We start from the raw sequence: 19,409 nt of genomic DNA, 5'->3' as shown, positions 1-19,409 counted from the left end.
ATCTGGAACTGGTCATGGGATACTCTTAACATAACCATACTATCTCAGGCACCTCTTAGGCAAGTGCCTAGTAACTATGGTCTCCCGTCACATATAACCTGAATATAAAGAAGACTCCTCGAACTCACGGTAGACTCTATGATCAGTGTATGGTGTCCAGATGACATCATCTATAGTCAGCACATCGAGTCTCCTCCTATACTCAGCAACACCACCCGGATGTGACTGTCTCCCCTTCCATCTCCTCGCTCGTGGGACACCCACTAGGGAATGCTGCACCTTTCTATCACAGATGGTGGAGAAATGCTCGTATATCCAACACTTATATCAAAACACAGATATAAAAAATAATAAATAAGAAATGTTATTTGTAATAACTAAATAAGAAATCAACAACAAATAATAATTTCAAGTATACTTGTAACAAACTCAAATAACCAACAAGTGTTGTACCCTAAATTTTACCCTAGGTTTTTCACTTGCATTAGCATAGCACAATTAATCCATTTTATCGTGCGTTTCATAAATTAAAAGCATTCATCAGAGTTTAGATGAAAAGTCAGGAGTTCTGACATTTTATCTGGTCTTGATGATATTCATTCAGTCATCTGTTGATTAAGAAGTCAAAAGACTTGATTTCTCAATATCAGTGCATCGTTTATTTCCATGGCATTATGTTTCAGAGGTTTAGATGGTTATAGTTAAGAATATTGTCGTCATCTAATTTTTTGTAGAGTTTTAATTGTGATTGAGAATCATAAGCAAATAGTCTAAGAGTGATTCATTTGCATTTGATTGTCTATTCACGATTATCTTTTCAGTCAATAATTCAGTTAATTTACAAGACGTTTGCATTTTGTTTCACATAACACTTAAAATGTCGCTTAAAATACTTTTACGAATCTATAGACAGACCGGTCGAATCGTTTCTCAATTATCCGTCGAATTAGCGAATGGAAAATTTCAAAATTGAATTGGAGATGTCAGTTTTATTAATCTATGATTTGCGTAGTTTAACCTGACGTGCTCGTTTTATTTTTTCTGCCACTTTTTCAGTCGCATTTTAATCAACTTGAGCATTTTAACCGATCGTTTTTTATTTCAAGATCTGATCAAAACATATATGTTTCCGAGAAATTTATTTCGCCTTGATCATTTTAGTGCATGTATTTTAATTCTTCGAACATTTTTTCGCTCAAATTTATTCATTTTTATCTCTTTTATTATTATTTTTTAAAATATTTATAAAAAATAAATAGACATTAGTATACAATCCTTCTGATTTATTCTGATAATTTGAAGTTGATTAAATTTTATTTATTCTAATTGATTTAAACTTATTCTAAAAGGGGCATTTGTGTTTTTTTTTTTAAATAAGTAACCTTACTTTGCACACATATATGTATTAAATGTTAAGATAAGAAATTGAGAGGGGGCTCACCCATCAGACCGCCCCATCCGTTCCAATCAAACCTCCAAAGGTCATTCAATTTTTAAAAAAAATAATAAAAAAAAAAGAGTGAGGAAGAATAACGTTTTCCTCTATCTTTGAGTATCACCTTCAGGATAATTTCTCTCATATATCTCTTTTCTCAATTGAAATAAGAAAAGTTAGGAAAAACAAAGTGGAGAGACGCAAAACATCATTTCCGAAGACAACCATAACCGTCCAGCCAAAGCTTCTCCTCTCTCAAACACAACACACATATTACTCCTTCTCCGGCCACCTACCATCACTTCTCCGGCCATGATCGTTATCATTTTTTTTCTCGCCGCAATAATCACTCTCTTTGGTAAGATTCTTGTTTTTCTGTGAATATATAAAGTTTTTTTTACTTAATTATGGTGTTGTTTGAGTCTGAGACATTGTTATACAAGTGATAGTATACATAGATGGAAGTATTGCAATTCATATTTGAGGTATATTAACCAAGAGTCTAAGAAATCAATTTATTAACAATGTGTATTCTACTGCTACTTTCATGTTTAAGAAATTAGATTTGGGATTTTTTAGCTCTATTTATTTTTAGGTGGCTGTTAGTTTTTTCCATAAATCTTGAAACCATTTGATAAGGGTGGGCTCAACCTTTTTGATTTGGATTTTTGTAGTTTCTTTTTTAAAATTATTTCTTTGTTTGTGTTGTGATTTTTGCAAATGCATAAGATTATATGGTTAGAACATAAACCTCTTTAATACAATAGCATCATACACAAGAGAGATTTATTGATTTCATACATGTGGTCTTGTTGTAGATTTTGATGATCCAATGTTAATGTTTGGTTGTGCTCTTTTGAGTTGTACTAGGATTCTTTTCATTAAGAATATCACAGAGGTAGAAAAGAAAATGAATTACTTTCTCTTTTGGATGAAAATCATGTATAGTGTGTTATTCAAGGTAATTAAGATGCGTAAATATTACCAAGTCTTTTTTCTCTTAAATCTTGGATAGTGTGGTGTTTATGCTATTTTATTGTGTATCGGTTTGTTAATTGTGTAGTTAACTTCGATGGTCGATAACACCATATATATATATATATATATATATATATATATATATATATATATATATATATATATATATATATATATCGGATTTGTTTCAGTTGTGCTGTAAATAGCTTTGTAACAATGTAAATAATTTTGATTGTTGGATTTTTATTGCGTTGCAAATTCGGAGCATAAATTTGATTTTGTTTCCAAACACGTTTAAAGATTGTTTAAATGTATAAAATTTTGTTGACCGGCCTCAGATATGACGATTCCTACATGAATCGTTTTAAGATTGCTTAACATAGCACTAAATTTTTTAGTTTAACTATTTTTTTTACTTAAAAAATAGTGCTTAAGTAATTGGTTTTTCATATATGCATTGAAATTTCTGAGTTAAAAATTCAATTTAACCTCAGAAATTGTTTACACGCATAAAGTTTTGTTGACTGGACTCAAATAAGGTGATTTCTACATGAATCGTTTTACAATTGCTTAACATATCGCTAAATTATGTAGTTCAAATTCAAATTTTTATTTCGAGTCTCTTGATTTTCTCTTGTGCCTTCTTACAAAGAGATTCTTTTATTTTTACAATTGTCTTTAAAAGCTTATATCGTTTAATTATTGTGTTATATCCTCATTTAATAAACTGTACCCTCATTCCCATGAATATGTAATAAATTTACCGCTTTCATTTACTTTACTATATCAGTTGATTGCTAACAAAAGATTAAAATCAACCCTTTCAGAAAAAGAATAAAAATAAACACTCGACCCAATATCGAGTCTTTTTCCCAAATCAAATCTAAATTGAAAGCAAAGTCGAGCATTACCTCGTCACATTCAAATTCTTTTCATAAATCATCTTTAGACACTTGATCCAACGTCAAGTCATCCCCCTGTTTTTTTAAAAGCTTTTCACAATAAAAATGGAAGAATTTGATTAGGTTTAGACTTTCTATGTTTTGAATGTTAGGATACTGTTGTAGAGTTACATGTTCAAACATTCGTCTTCCATATTAAAATGCAATAATTATCAGAGTTATGTCATTTCTCTTAAAGAAGAAAAAGCTTGATTGGGTATCACTCATCTCTTTCCCGATTATTTGGACACTGCATTAGAACTCTCTGTTTTTATAATTGTCTTTCGTTAATGAACTTTGACCTAATTTGCACACACATTTTTCATAATAAACTTTTGGATGAAAATAGAGTGATGGAGCTTATGCCTCTTTCTTTTCGGCCATTTGAGCATTGTAGTAGAGCTCCCTGTTTGGATGTCTATCTCTGCTTAAAATCAACTTTTCCAATCAAACATGTTTTCTATCCTTGTGCGATCCCGAAAATATTTTCAGAAAAGAGTATGCTTTATCCATTTCGACGCGAAACAAACAAAGACTTCAACCTCCAAGAGCGAGCAACAAGTAAATGTTTAATCGTTCAAGTGTGATACAATCATCACTCTCTTAAAATCCATCAATCTAGTAGTTCTCTTTTAGTAGAACTACGTATGCCTTGAGTTATTCATAGCACCTAAAGATACGTAGGAGTAGGATTGCGAAATCTTGTCAGACATATTAATATTAAAAACCTCTAAGTTTTTCCTTTCTTTATTTTCTTTTCTCACCCAATAAGTATAAGATCACAAACGGTATCATGCTAACACTCTTACACGAAACTAACTAGATGAGTCATATCGAGTACGATGGATGTGAAGAATGTTAATACCTTCCCCTTGCATAACCAATCCCCAAATCCGATTGGATTGCGACGACCATTTCTTTTTGTTTTTTTGTGGGTTTTATCTATATTTCCCCTTTCGTTCTTTAGGAATAAATAAAGTTCGGTGACTACTCTATTTTGTTTATATTTTGAGTGTTCCTTACGCTCGGGTATTTTTCGCACCGCGACAGCAAAATGTCTTGTCTCAAATATATTCCTAACTCCAAGTGTTGTATATAGAATGGTCAACGATACACACCCTCTTGCACAACTGGTAACTTCGAGGCTACTGAGTAGGAACATGTACCAGGCGTCTATATAAACACATGACTTGTCTGCAAAGAGAGTACGTGCTACTAGATGTAGCATGTACATTCTAGCGGCAACCTCATAACTCCAAGCCACTACAATATCGTTGTACGTCTTTCGAAGTCAAGACATACGAAGGTGAGCGCCCATGTTGATGTCAAACTCCTTCTACACGTCTGCCTCAGAAAATCCCAAATCTCATGCAACAGTCATACATGCAAGCGGCATGCTAAGAACATGAGTCGTCTAGAATTTATCGTCGATGGGGAGATGGAACAAAGAGGAGACATCATCCAGAGTGATAGTCATCTCCCTAAACGAAAGATGAAAGGAAGATGTCTCCTTGTGATATCTCTCAAAAAACGCAGTAAGTAATGGCGCGTCAAGCATGGTGAGGGAGCAATGGGAAAAATCAAGGAGCTCGAAATCTCGTACATTCCAGCTGACATGCTCAGGCATCAGAATCTTCGGGAAGTCCTTCAGCTTTGACCTGTGCGAAGTCACCTTCAGTGTGGGACAATCCTGTGACAAACAAATATAAAAAAAATTCAGTTAGTTGTCATGGCACAATAATAAACAAATTAAAGTTAAACATAAAAGACATATACCTCTCTCTGCCATTGTCGTAACGCCACATCGTTAACATACTCAGTAAGCACCGACTCGTCAATGGGTCCTCTAGGGAATCCTCCTTCAGTGTGCACAGAGAGCTCGGTCGAAAATTTTGAAATTTCCGAGAGTTTCCATGGGATTTTGCACAAAATTCCATAAATTTTCATGAAATTTCCGATATAAAATTCCAATTTTTTTGAAATTTTCAAAACAAAGGAGCAATGAGGTCTAGGTGTTAAAGATTGTGAGAATTTTAATTTGGCTCTACTTAATAATAGAAGTGGATAATTTTGACATAATCAATTTTGGCTAAGTTACTGACATTTAGATATGGAGATACACAGTCCATTATGCTTCAATCTTCTTATTGTGAGGTTGGAAAAAATATTCCATGTGGTGGAAGGACTTGGTTAGGCTAGGTACGAAGGAAGGTGAAAATATTAATTAGTTCCCTAATTTAATTTCTTGCGGGTTAGGTAAATGATCCTTTATCAAGTTTTGGAAACATGAGTGGTTGGGATCCATTGCATTCTCAAATCAGTTATGTAATCTGTTTAGGTTTTTTGTTAGTCCAAATGAAAAGGTGAGCGAGTTGGGTCGCGGAAAGAATGTCAGTGGGTTTGAAGGTTTCGTTAAGGATGAGTGAGTTGTCAGGAGAGGTTGGTTTGGAGATCAATCATTTGAAGGATATCTTGCTGTATTTTTCTCCGTTACAAGCTTATGCTAACGAATTCCGCTGGTGCAAGAACATTGACGACTTCTTTGTGAAATCCAATTATGATTTGTTGCAGGATCGGGATCGGGAAGATGCAGGTCTAGGACTTGTTATGCTGCGATCGATGGAAAATTTAAGGAATAACAAGCTGCCTAGTAAGGTGCATATTTTTGCTTGGAGATTGTTGTTGAACAAGCTGCCAACCAAATCAGAGTTGCTAAAATGTGGGATCACTAACAAAAGTGCATAATGTGGTATGTCCTTTGTGTTTTCTTGTCATGGAAGATGTTGATAAATTATTTGTTACCTGCTCGGTTAGTTGCATGGTCTAACAAAAGGTTTGTTGTTGGTAGAGAATCCATATCGGAAATATAGTTGGTTGTTCTGTTAACTATTTGAACCAATTTAATGTAACTGTGGAGTCTAACAGATTAGGGAATTTGTATTTTTTTTCTTCTGGGTGTGAGTGTGTTGGTCAATCTGGATATGTAGGAATAATGCTTTATTCTCGGGTGGTTGAAGTTATTTAAGATATTATGATTTTGATTACGCTTAAATTGTGGGAGTCGTTTCTAGCTTTTTTTAAAGACTGTAAAGAGTCTCTTTGGGTCGACGGATGTACCTATCCAGATTTATGTTTATCTTAATATGAGTTGGAAATTTTAAACTCTAGTTTCGTCTATACTGTTGGGTTAAAATATCCTTTATACTTTCTATTTATAAATCATTTACTTATAAAAGAAACATTCAATAGTAAAATATACTAAACTTTAAAATTTAAAGAACCAACTAAATTTCATGTCTTGAAGATGCTTTAAGAATCTTACTACAAATGTCTTACAAACACAAGTTAATATATTAAAACTGTTGATATATCAAGTGTGAGTATGAGTCCACATCAGATAGAAAAGTGAATGTTGAATATTTTATAAGTGAGAAGACCCATCGACCTAATACCTTAAAATTTTGGGTTAATATGTGGTATCTCTCTCACTTGTTTGGTTGCTCCGAAAGCCCAATGTGATATTCCTGGACCCCCCCCCCCCCCCCACCCCACCCCACCCCCCTCATGACCCAACAATGGTATTAAAGCATAGTTCGACTAACGCTCTTTGTATTGAAAGTCTTTCTGACAATGGTGTTTAAGCGGCGTGTTCCGTTGAGGCTATACAACCGTAAATGCAAGTAGATATAGATAAAAAAAATCATTCATGGGAGAATATACCTATAAGAATGAACGGATGAAAAAAATGAATGTTGAACATTTTATAAGTGAGAAGACCTTAGACCCCAATTTTTAAGATTTTAGGTTAATCTATGTGTGTCTCTTTTATATATATATATATATATATATATATATATATATATATATATATATATATATATATATATATATATATATATATATATATATATATATATATATTTGAAAAATAAGTAACAATTTTTAAACTTTAATATAAATTTAATGGTTCAAAAATATATATATAAATACAAAATTTATATGTTTTAGCCCTTTTTAAGAATTTGTTAACCTTTTTCCTTTTATAAATATAAGAAAATGCAGCTTTAAGTCTCACCCAACAACAACTACAGCTGTTTTCCAGAAATATCCACGACCGCCGGACCCCATTCCTTATTAATTCTCTCTCTTTCTCTCTCTGAGTGAGTGAGGAGTAGCTTTTACTTTTACTTTTCTATTAAAACCAAAATAATCATTATCTTCATCATTGCAATATTTCCTTATTATAAACCAAAATCCATTCTTCAAAGGAATTCAATCAAACCTAGAGTATAACCTATGAGATCAGAATCCGATCATTATGTACATATGGAAGCTCTGATATTTTGTGGGGAATGCTGCTTGGTCCAAGGACCTTCATTCACACAAAACTTCAATTACTTTTTTAATATGGTTGAGTTTGTTACTGTTTCTTTCTCGGACCAGGCTTCATTCCCCTCAATTACATCTTCCTTCTACAAGTTTTTTCAAATTCTTCTATAGTAAGTTCTTCTATGTCTTTATGTGTTTAATTCATTGGTAGATCTCTTTATTAATGATGAACAGATTTGACTAACTCACGTCACATGCCCTTGTCTTGTCTTCACTTCTCATCAACAGCTCAACAGCTAGCTGAAAAAGGTAACCATCATTAGTTTTTTGAGTTCTACTAATTCTAGATTTACATCTATTTTTGGATCTGAAACTCACATTATTAATTAATTTATTACGCATGAGTTTGAGTGATCATGTTTCTGTATATCTGTATCTATAAGATCTGCTAACTAGCTTGTGAAGTTGTGATCATATCATATCCTTTTTCCTAGGGTTTCATTCCCAACTCCTTAGACTCTAGGGTACGTAAATATATATGCACCTATATATATATTTGAGATTTCATCTTCTATTGTTTTTGTTCTTCCATAAATTTGTTTAAGGGTGTTGGTAGTAGATTTAGGTTCCTGATAACATGCACATGTGTCTCAGCTTTGGATCACTTTCAGTAATTAATAGATAAGTTTGTTTTGAGTGGAATACATTCATTGATGGAGGAGGATAGGATAGTAGTTGAAGCATATAATTTTGTAGAATTAGATTCTATTTTATTCCTATCTTTTCTTTATAAAAGAAAACATCTTTCTGCTTTCTTTTCAGTATTTCTTTTAATTACTTCTTTATGAACTCTATACATTCCCTTTCTTTTTTACACATCAAGTTACAGTCAATTTAACTAGATTAATTCTTAAGTTAATTACACAGCTAACCATACTATTGTTCTGTTGAATCAACGTAATATATCTCCAAGTATTCATGTGTCTTATGGATAGTTTTTCATGCATTTACTATAATTTTTCAAATCCAAAGAGCTTTCATGTGAAGAATGTGACTGAGATACTAGACTAAGAATATGGTAGAAGAAAGAGTAAGTTAGATACCTTGATGAAACAATCCTTGATCAATATCAAACTTTATTTATTGTTCACAAAATCCTTCTATAATCTTATATGAGTTTATTAAATTACATTCACTGTATGTAAATTAATAAGTTATTACAAAAAATTTTAAATGCACATTGGTGTAACTTGTTAATTTAGACAAGTAAAAAATTAGTGGGTGGGTGGAAGTTAGCATTTGCAGTCCTATATTTTATTACAATTGGCACTGTGCTACGTGGAAGGCCGTGAATATTTGCAGGTTATCGCAGGCCAGATTCAATAATTGTTTGTAATAAAAGGGACGTGAAATTGGCTAGCTAGAGTATAACTTGCTCAATTTTGCAGAAGGAAGGTAATGAAATTCAATTTTGCTCAATGAGGTGTTATGGTTTTGTGGGCATCATGTACCTTGTCCCATTTTGTTTCTGCAGGGACAGACGAGTAAATTTAAGATGGCTTAGTAAGAACCTTGGTCTATAATAAAGAAGACTTAGCTTGATCCCTAAAAGTTAAGAAGCGTTCCATCAAGGTCAAGATATCAACGAACCCAAAAATAGGTATTCAAGAGAAGAAAATTCTAGGATCTCGGGAATATGCATGATCCTGCTCTAGAAAAACACCTAATCAAGGTGAATCATTGAACGAAGACTGTCAATCTACAAAACGAATAGTATATCGACACATTTGTATCATACGACTATTTTGCACATGATTATATCGACACACTTGAACTAGATTATAAAAGAAAAGAGAATAGATGGAGACAAGGTACACACTTTTTATAGCCTAAAATACCTCACACTACTTTGATAATCATTTACTTGGGTGCTAGAATGTTTGGAGGTATCACCAATGTCGGACTGAGTCACTAGAACTCAACTACAAACTATACTATAGCATCAAATTTAGTTCAATCAATCTAGCCGGTAACACCTCAGATCCACTCAAGATTAGATTTGTTACTTATTTTTTTAGTGATAAAATGTATTTGTGGCACCCAAAACATTCAAATTGATGGTAACACTACCTATTTTATTGTTGGTGATATCGATCCTTCCTTTAACAATGTATTTGTGTTATCAAGACTTGCCTCTAGCTTAATTTGCGTTGGTTAATTGGTGGATAATAAGTGTAATGTTATTTTTCTCATAACATGTGTTTTGTGTAGGATCATGTGTCGGAGAAAGTGATCGCGAAGGGGCTTAAAGTAGGCCGATTATTTCCACTCTAGTTTCATTCCATTTTTTTTTCTTTTTTTTTTTGTATTGATCTCACATCCATTTGCAGATTTACAATAAATTAAGACATTCAAACTCTGTTGTTTTGTCTCACTTAATATAAACAAGTTTATTAGACAACAAGAATATCACTGTCAACTCATGTTTTAATTGGCTCAGTGTGTAAACTTGCCAAAAGCCACACTCGTCCTCCTCTCCATGCTCATTGTGCTGAGAAATATTTTGAAATTATTCATAGTAATGTTTGGGTCGTGTCTCCGACTCCATCTCATTTCGAATATAAATACTTTGTGATGTTTGTTAATGACTTTAGCTATTTTACTTCATTCAAAAGCTGAATTTTTTTTGTAATGTTTAAGAAAAAATTTTCCTAGGTTGAAAATCAATTTCACATCGTCATTAAGATCTTACGCACAAACTCTAGTGGGGAGTATATTTCTCATTCTTTTTGGGAATTTTTACAACAAAAAGGTATCATATCTCAACGTTTATGTCTTTATACGCCTCAATAAAATGGCACCGCAAAGCAAAAAAATAAGCATTTACTTGATGTTATGCGTTTCTTGCTTCTTGCGGTGCCTCTGTCCCTCCCCAATTTTAGGTTGAGGCTTTGTCTGAAACTGTCTTTCTCATCAATTATCTTCCTTCTCAAATTCTTGGACTTGATTCTCCCTATTTTTGTCTCTTTCTTACACATCCTGATTATACATTTGGTTGTGGATGCTTTGTTCATCTTCCACCTCCTAAATAAAATAAACTTGGTGTTCAATCACTTATATGTGCATTTTGGGTTATTGTATCCCACCTCTAATTACTTATGAATATCTCTGAATGTTGTTTTCTTTGATCAAATTTTTTCCCCAAATTCAAAGTCTAGTGGTTTTATTACTCTTGAATCTTCTAATTATTCTCCTTCTGTAAAACAAATTAAACCAGGTCAATGTTATGTTTGACATACTCCTACTTTGTCCCTTTCAGTCGTTGATGCATCAACTGAGCCTGCACAACAACTCTACGATGCTCATAATGAGTCTTTCGCGCATCTGGTAAGTGTGGATATAGGCATATTTCTTTTAGTGATTCTTTATTTGGCACATCTATTCCTACTTCTTATTCTCAGGCAATTAAAGATATTCGTTGGGTCACAACAATAAATGATGAACTACATGCCCTTAAAGAAAATTTCACTTGCGACATTAGTCCCTGACCTCTATGTGTTAAGCCTATTGGGAGTAAATGAGTGTATTTGGTAAAGTTGAATTCATATGGTACTCTTAATCGTTACAAAGTCTTATTGGTTGCATTAGGTAATAAACAAGAGTATGGTGTGAATTATGTTGAACATATAACTCACCGCAAAAGAGGGGGTGAATTATGGCGGTTTGAATACATTGGTTTAAAACAAAATTGTTTTCTAAATTATAGTTTTAAAACATTTTCAAGAAAATGTTTAATTACACATAAGAAAATCATACATTTCACTAGTTATTTTCAAGAACCTATAAGAAGAGATTTTCCTTAAGTGGTTGAACACTTGAACCAAATGGGACTTATTACTAAATCCACCAAAAAGAGATTTTAACGGGTTTAGCTCCAAACTCAAACAAACACTTCCTTAAGGAAGAAAGATTCACTCAAGAGGAAAAATAACTTTGGATGAATTTACAATATCACCTCTTCCAACACAACTTCCTCATTTAAATATAAGAACCTTTTTCAACGCGCTATGGCTAAATTTAGGTGAGAGAAAAAAAGAAATATTTTAAAGAGAGAAATGGAGAGAGGAAGGTGAGATATCTCATATTTATGTATGATTATAAATGAATGGGAAGACCTTTATTGATAGGCCAAAGGATCCCTCAAATAGGGAACAAAGGCATATGTCACGTAATCGTGTCGCTTTTGTAGCAACTCAAAAGTTTTCTTTACTTTGTATCATTCATTTTTCATGTTTGTGTTATGATATTTGACATAAGTTATGACAATTATGTTCTATTGTTGCATTGTTGTCTTTTATTTATGTTTAGGAATTCTTTTTCAATATGCAAATCATTCTATGTGAGTGCTATCATATTTATGCTCTTATCTTTGCAAATCCCATCTGTGTGTTACACTGGTTTATGCGTGATTTAAGATTCTTCTCATGGAATGCTTCGTTTCTTTTTGATGTTGTCAAAGGGGAAGAAGCAAGATGAAGTTGGGATGCATATATTCAGGGGGAGTTTTTTCATTGCAAACACATCGTCTCAAGTCTTGTCATCATCAAAAAGGGGAAGTATGTGAGTGCAACTTCCGTTAGATGTGTTTTGTATGATGTCAAAACTAGGATAATTTAGCGCTAATGTATATTGGATGGTATCCTCTTATTCTCTATGTGCACCTTAGCATTAGGAAGCATAATAGTATTTGGAAACAACTTGGAAAAGGTCTCATGCATCAAACATGCATATCAATGTTTGTGAAAACAATTGCGTTACAGGTCGACACATGCAATTACAAGTCGACCTATGGAAAAAATTTCCTAGCTATAGGTCGACACATGCATTCTATATGTCAACACATATGTTGCAGTATTAAAGCCTGTAGCTTTTGTCTCATGTGCCGAGTTTTCAAATTGACACATAGGCAACGCATAACAGTTATAGGTCAAAAGATGACTTTAGACAGGCCGACATATGCATCCAACAGGTCGACACATAACTTTTATAGGTCAACCTATCCGATGAAATTTTTCAAAAATTCATATTTTTTTCAAGTCATTTGCATTCCTTTTTTCCCTAAATCACCCATGCATATAAATACTTCATACATGCATCATTCTCTAGTAGAGTTTCTAGAGTGAGTAAAACCTATATGAATATAGGATTTCAAAGCATCTCATCATCTTCAATTCAATCTATGCATACATACAATCAAACTACACATAATCATTTTTTGATTGGGTGCCATCTAGATTAGGATTGATAACATCCAATTAGGTTTATTGTACCGGGAATATTGGGTTGAGATCTTTGAGGGATTTAAATAAGAAAACTGAGGTTGGGTTTTCCTTCAAGATCTTTAGGGTTTGAAGGTTTTAGACAAGATTGTCCAATTCGGATCCGATTTAGTGAAAGCCTTGGGACTAGGTGTGTTGTACAATGAAGTAGCGTTTAATGGTGGATTGTGTTGACAAATCTTGGGTTTAACAAGTGTGCGATTTGGATTAATTCAACCGGGTGAAAGCCTTGAGACAAGAAGGTTGTGCAAGGAAGTATCAACAACATATAAATTGAAGCGGCATTGTTGGTGTCTTGATCAATCTTTGATCAATGTTTTTAGAGGTGCTAGAGTCAAGAACAAAATTAGAATTTATGGAATTTGATTTCTCATTTCTTGTATACATACATTTGAAAAGTAAGATTTGTTATAATAATATCTCAATTTGTGTTCGAATTGAGGGTAGACGTACCCATAGTGAGCTCGATTGGGAAACTACCTAAACAAATATTATGTACTCTCTCTCTCTCTCTCTCTCTTTTATTATTCGATTCATAAATTGTTGATTACTTTGATCTCTTGATCATCATTGTTTGGATGATAAGTTTTGAATCATTTGTTAAATTTGTGTTGTTGTAGTAATCACATGTCATTTGGTAGTGATTGAATTTCTAAGAACTACAAACACTATACTAATATCCAAACTTTGTTGATCGAACGCAAAGTGTTCGAAAAATTGTCTCAAATAGTTTTTTGTGTGTTATTATCATTGGAGATAGACCTTTACTATAGTGGAGTATTCAATTTTTTGTTTAAAGTGTTGTTAATCAACTTGTGGATTATTATCATACCATTGACACCTTTACGCATATCCGAGCTATTCAATAGTAGGTTCGATTAGACGATTTTTGATCTGGAAAATATTTGAAACTTGCTTTCGTGCCATAAAATTTTCTAAGTCAAATTTTCGGATACATTTTTAACTTGGGATCTATGCACCCCCCTCTAGATCTAGGCCTATCGTCTAACATGTGAGAATTGAGAGAATAACCATTGTTATTACCCAGTACGCTATAATTTCGAGTTAATGTAATTAAGGCAGCGAAATTTGGAATTTTTCCCAACTAAGTAATACGTAGTTCGAAACGTAGAAGAGTAAGACCCAAAAGTAGGAGAACTCTGGATACCAGTTTGCTAGTCATGATCCTAAGAGAAAAAGGGGCAGGTAATTTCGAAAACCACCTTAATGGACATGACATTATAGAAGGGGCAACAACTTCCGTAAAACCTTACCTTGAGGGCAATGGGTTGTCGGTCGTCAATGATGTTCGAAACACTAGTTGGGCTAGAGGTTTGTCAAGACTTCGACGTGATAAATATGTAGTTCTTATTGTTCTATGTGACTTGTGCGTTTAAGTTATTAGCTTATGTGTTATTATGAAGCTTGTTAGGCTTCGTTCATTAACTCCTACGTAATAATATACGTGAGTGCTAGTAGGATGAAATTAAGGATAATCTACCCTATAAAGTCGAGTGAACGCATAAGAAAGGGGAACTCATTGAGATTTAGTAATCTCATCCCAATTATATTGTTGTTTTTGAGGTGTGTTATAGAAGTTGGAGAATTTACTAGATGACTCGAAGATTGTGAGCCTTTATGTCTGATCGATATTCTTATGCTGCAAAAAATTGGACCTATTTGTTTTAGTAAATGGGTTACGTAAATAAATAGTTAAATCATAACATAAATAATTTCATATAAATATAAGATTTTTTTTGGATAAAATTTAATATAGGCGCTGTTTGGTAAAAATAATGGTTGGTTGATAAATTAGCTGATAGCTTATAGCTTATAACTGATGACTGATAACTTATAACTTATAGCTTATAGCTGATGACTGATGGCTTATAGCTTATAAACTAATTAAAGTGTTTGGTAAAATTAACGGTTCAATTAATTGATAAATTAAAATAACGTAAAATTTAATATATAATTATTTTATTTAAATTAAAATTAATTATAAAAGATAGTAGAGGATTTTAGTTAAAACAATAAGGACAAAAATGGAAGATAGTAGAGGATTTTAGTTAAAACAATAAGGACAAAAATGGAAGGAAAAACGATAAGCTATAAATTATAAGCTAAACATTATTTAAAATAGCATCTGAAAAATAATCTATAAGATAGCAAAATAAACTATAACATCATGATGAAAACTTTGTTATTAAAGAGGTCTTTTATTATCACATGAGCTTATAAACTATAAACTATAAACTCAAAAAATATCTTGTCAAATAGAATCATAACTCAATAATCTATTTTAACTATCTTAAAATTAAATATCTATAAGTATGTATCACAATTATAACCACTCAAACCTTTTAATTAATGTCATATTAACACCAAAATTTCAATACGGTCATTTTATTAATAAAAAATCACATAAACCTTTAAAATATTCTTTGATTATTTTAATGCAAATATCAACTTAAGTGGTAATTATCTTAAAATAATTATTTTAACTTTTAACTTAAATTTATGAATACATAATATGTTACCACAATAGAAGATAAAAGGCAATTCAATTATTCAATCTACACACATATAATGATGTTTTGAAAACAATAGATAATAACAAATATGTTAAGGTATAAAAAAGCACTTTTTTTTTCAAATTCACATTGTAAATGATGTTCATGAACATACAATATAAATTATTTTAAGAAATTTTAAAATATAGTCCAAATAATAAATAAATAAATAAATAACAGAAGTACTATTGAAAAATTTAACAAATAATAAATATACAAAATATAAAAATTATACTATAAAGAAGAATATGCTTAAAATTAATATATGTGCAATACTATAGTAGAATATTATCATTTAAATTTATTGAACATTTAATAAGTGACAAAAAATATATTAATTTTTTTAAATTTTTTATTAAATTTAAATTCTAAATTTAAATGAACTCACACATTCTAATATTTTTTATATAAAAATTATTATTAAAAAGATGTACATGACAATATTTAAAACTTATTTATTTGTTGAATTATACTATGTTTATTAAAATTACCATTTTTTTATTATTAAAAAATTTAAATATATATTTTAATAAAATCTACAACGCATAGGTAATTTATCTAATTTATAATTATGGTTTGACTAAGCTGCCAAAAATGTGAAATTTTTGCTATCATCTGTGTTAGTGGGACGCAGGTGTGCAACACACGCACAAAACGAATATTAGTTTTTTTTTCTTTATAAAAAATTGTGTGGAACAGAAAGTGATTCCTAGAAATTTATAGTTATGACATGCCTCTGTTGGCAGAATCATATACCCGATTTTACTTTCTTTGCATATTCCCCACTAAAATATACAAACTTTGTTGCTATTGCATTTTTTGGGGACCAACTACTATAGTATTAGAATATAGTAGTAGCTTTCTTGGTGCAGGAGGATTTAGAATGTGGTGATTAAAACAAAGTTGCCGTTCCACAATTAGTTTCTGTTAACAAATTAAATTGCAAGTGGCATCGGTTGCCAAGTAAAAAATAGAACAAAGTTGTACACATTTTATATAATACTGATTTATTTATCATGTTATAGAACAAAGTTTTCACCCCGTTTAAAGGTGACTAACTATTTTACATCAAAAGGTAGGTTCGGTTGAATGCCACACAAGTTGTACATTGAGGCCATGCAACAACCTCTACTCTGCAACATGTTATCACATGGGACCTTTTTATGCATTAATTGCCAAGAAAGAATGGATTTGGATGGTGGAATGTCTAGGGATTAAATGGTAGTTTCCGAATTCAGAGAGATTTAGGCAGGAGACATGAAAATATATGCATTCTTAAGAATCAGGTCTCAAGAGTTCGAGTGAATCCAAATGATTTGATCCTTGATTTGAGAAGAAAGGATGTTACTATCTCTCACTTTTTTCTCATAAAAGGGAAGAAGGAGTTTCCATTCAAAAGGAATGTGCCACTTAGCATTCAAAATAAAATCTACAACTTCAAGAAGAAGAAAAAAGGCGACGTACTCAACGAGAGAAGCTTGATCGGTCAAAAGAACGAATGATTTTCCACACTGCCTCTCATTCCAAAAAGAGATGGAAGAACCGTTACCAATAAGCAACAATTCAAGTTTGGGGTTGTGATTAACGTTCGTCATTGTATAAAACCGGTCGAAGAAACGAATCAAAACAAGTTAAAGAGGAGCAAAATTGAAGAAGAAAGACCAAAGAATGAGGAAAAAATAGTTAAGTGTGAAGAAATTGGACTTAGTGAAAAATCAGGTGAAAAAGAGAGGAAAATTTTACAATCACTGGAATAATCACGTGCAGCATCGCACGCGCGATAGGAACATAAAGGTTGGATCGCGCGTGCGATACAGGTCATCATGCGCGATGGATCCTTTTTTTGAGCTTTTCGAACGCGTTCTGGTCCATTCTGAAGGTTAATAAAGGGGATTTTCTGCACTTTCTAAAGGGTTAGGAATTTTGGAGAGCAAAGTACAATTTTTACAGCATCAATGGTGATTTTGAGAGCATTGGAAGTCATTGGAGGTCAATCCTTTAAGTAAATTCATATGTCATTCTTCTTAATTGTTTTTGGTATTGTATTTTAAATTATGAGTAGCTAAATTCCTCTAGGTTAGGTTGTGTTTTGATGAACCTATTTCAATATTGGTGGGCAATATGTTGATTTGACTTTGTATGAATGCTTTAATCTATAATTATATTCAATTTTTTCTTGTTCGTAATGTTTTTTATGTGAGATACTATTTTAATCTAATTTTGGATACATAGGAAACATTGATTGTTAGTCTATGTGTTGGACCTAGGGCAATTGTCATGCTTACACTAGTTAACTAGGAATAGGAAACCCTGAGTAATGGCTAGTGAATTAACGTTTTGTTGCATCGCTTAATCCTGCTTACGCTAGTGGACTAGGGATAGGAAGCTCTGAGTAGGGATTAGTGAGCTATATCGCCAGGGATCGGTTATATGAATTTTGCTAATTCGTCGTGGGATTATAGTGATGAGATTATTCATGTAAGGCATCAAACATCAACAATAGAGAAATAGGGGATTCTATACACAACCTGACCGCTTCCATAATTCTGTTTGAACTCTTTATTTGTTTTCATTTGAAATTTGAAATCCCCTCCAGTTTACGATTTTCTATGCATTGCACACTTTTTGTATTGTTAAAAGCAGTCCATGTGGATTCAATATTTTATTACTGCGACATTATCGGTACACTTTCCGAGAAGTCATCAAATTTGTGACGTCGTTACTGGGGACTTTTGATATTTCAACAAGGAAACGCTTGTGCAATATTTTGTTTTTAGTTTTTGATTGTTTTGTATTATTTTCTTGTTAATCGTAGTGCTACTGAGGTATTTCATGTTTGCTTATGCGCATCTCAAGATCTACGTTAACACCGTTTGATCCAAAAATCGAAAGAACCAGACGTGATATCAGGAGAGCAGATAGAGAAGTAACTCTAGCTCGAAGTATCTTAGTAGAATATCAACCACTGATTTCTTCTGATTCTAAAGAGGAAATCACCATGGCAGCTATACTACCCCAAACTATGGGAAATTACTGTAAAAGAATCGATGAAGGACATGTTTCGAGATGGTTTGTACCGGCAGACCCCGCTAACTTTGATATTAAGAATTTTGTGTTTTCAGGTTTAAGAGACAATCCGTTTGACGAGAGCATGATTAGAGACCCGTGGGAGCATCTTGCATGTTTCTACAAAACAACTTTGATGTTCAAACCAACCGATGTCACTGAAGACTAGGTGAAGTTGAGGTTGTTTGGATATTCACTAATTGGAATGGCTAAGGATTGGTTACTTTGCCTTCCAAATGGAACAATTTGAACATGGAAGGAGTTGAAGGACAAATTCCTAGAAAGATTCTTCACCACTACTCAGTTTGCTGAGCGAAGAGCATAAGTTAAAAAAATTGAGCAGTAGGAAACTGAGTCGATGCATGACTCATGGAAAAGGTTCAAACTTTTGTCATGCAGGTGCTCGAATCATAATATGAATAATATGGAGCAAATGTAGAATTTCATCAAAGGTCTCAAGAGTCAGACACGGATGTTGTTGGATCCTTCCACGAGAGGCACAATCTGATCAATGACACAACCACAAGTGAAAGACCTTATTGATAAGGTGTGCTTGAATGTTAACCGTTCAAAGAGAAAAAGGTTGGTAAAAATTGAAACTGTGGACACGCCCAAAGGTATGTTTATTGTGGATACCCATATTGCGTTGTTAGCTCAAATTGAGTTGTTATATAAAAATATAGATGAAAGAAGCTTAAGTAAAGCTAATGTGATCCAGGTACAAGCACTTAGGTGTGATTTCTGTGGT

At 32.6% G+C, this 19,409-nt stretch overlaps 1 long non-coding RNA gene across 1 annotated transcript; it reads left to right on the top strand.

Annotated features, from left to right (window-relative positions):
- The first annotated feature begins 7,448 nt into the window (after nt 1-7,448).
- Nucleotides 7,449-9,934, top strand: LOC127081505 (uncharacterized). Its single transcript, XR_007788105.1, has 2 exons — nt 7,449-9,138; nt 9,218-9,934. It is a non-coding gene; the product is annotated as an uncharacterized LOC127081505 (long non-coding RNA).
- Nucleotides 9,935-19,409: the final 9,475 nt, after the last annotated feature.

Source organism: Lathyrus oleraceus, chromosome 5 (assembly GCF_024323335.1).
Source record: "Lathyrus oleraceus cultivar Zhongwan6 chromosome 5, CAAS_Psat_ZW6_1.0, whole genome shotgun sequence".
NCBI classification, from domain to species: domain Eukaryota; kingdom Viridiplantae; phylum Streptophyta; class Magnoliopsida; order Fabales; family Fabaceae; genus Lathyrus; species Lathyrus oleraceus.
Note: the sequence above shows the minus strand (reverse complement) of the source record. Positions and strands in the feature narration are given on the sequence as shown.